Here is a 374-nt window from a genome sequence, read left to right as displayed (position 1 = left end):
GCGAACATGAATTGCTTTCCAATCACTCAACTTCCAAGGGAAATAACGTGAACTACCTGAGGTCACTTCCAGGTCACTTCACACCTGACGTGTTAATGTGACGTGTGTAAGTGTATCTGGTAAATGTCCTTTCGACGTGACAGTACTTCGCCCCAGATACACACACATACTGTGCGCACGATATTTTTTTTCTCACGATTACACACACAAACATACATACACGTTTCCGTTTTTGGGTTTGTGTAATGGGAATGACGTTTGAATAATGGGAGGCAAGGAAGAAGTGCGATGGTGAGGATTTTAATGACTATTATGAATTTTACAAGAGGTTATATTATTGAAGGTGTTATACTGCTGAGCACCATTTTTCTTTT

Source organism: Penaeus monodon, chromosome 32 (genome assembly GCF_015228065.2).
Source record: "Penaeus monodon isolate SGIC_2016 chromosome 32, NSTDA_Pmon_1, whole genome shotgun sequence".
Taxonomy (NCBI): domain Eukaryota; kingdom Metazoa; phylum Arthropoda; class Malacostraca; order Decapoda; family Penaeidae; genus Penaeus; species Penaeus monodon.
The sequence above is the reverse complement of the archived record's forward strand: the minus strand, read 5'-3'. Positions refer to the sequence as shown.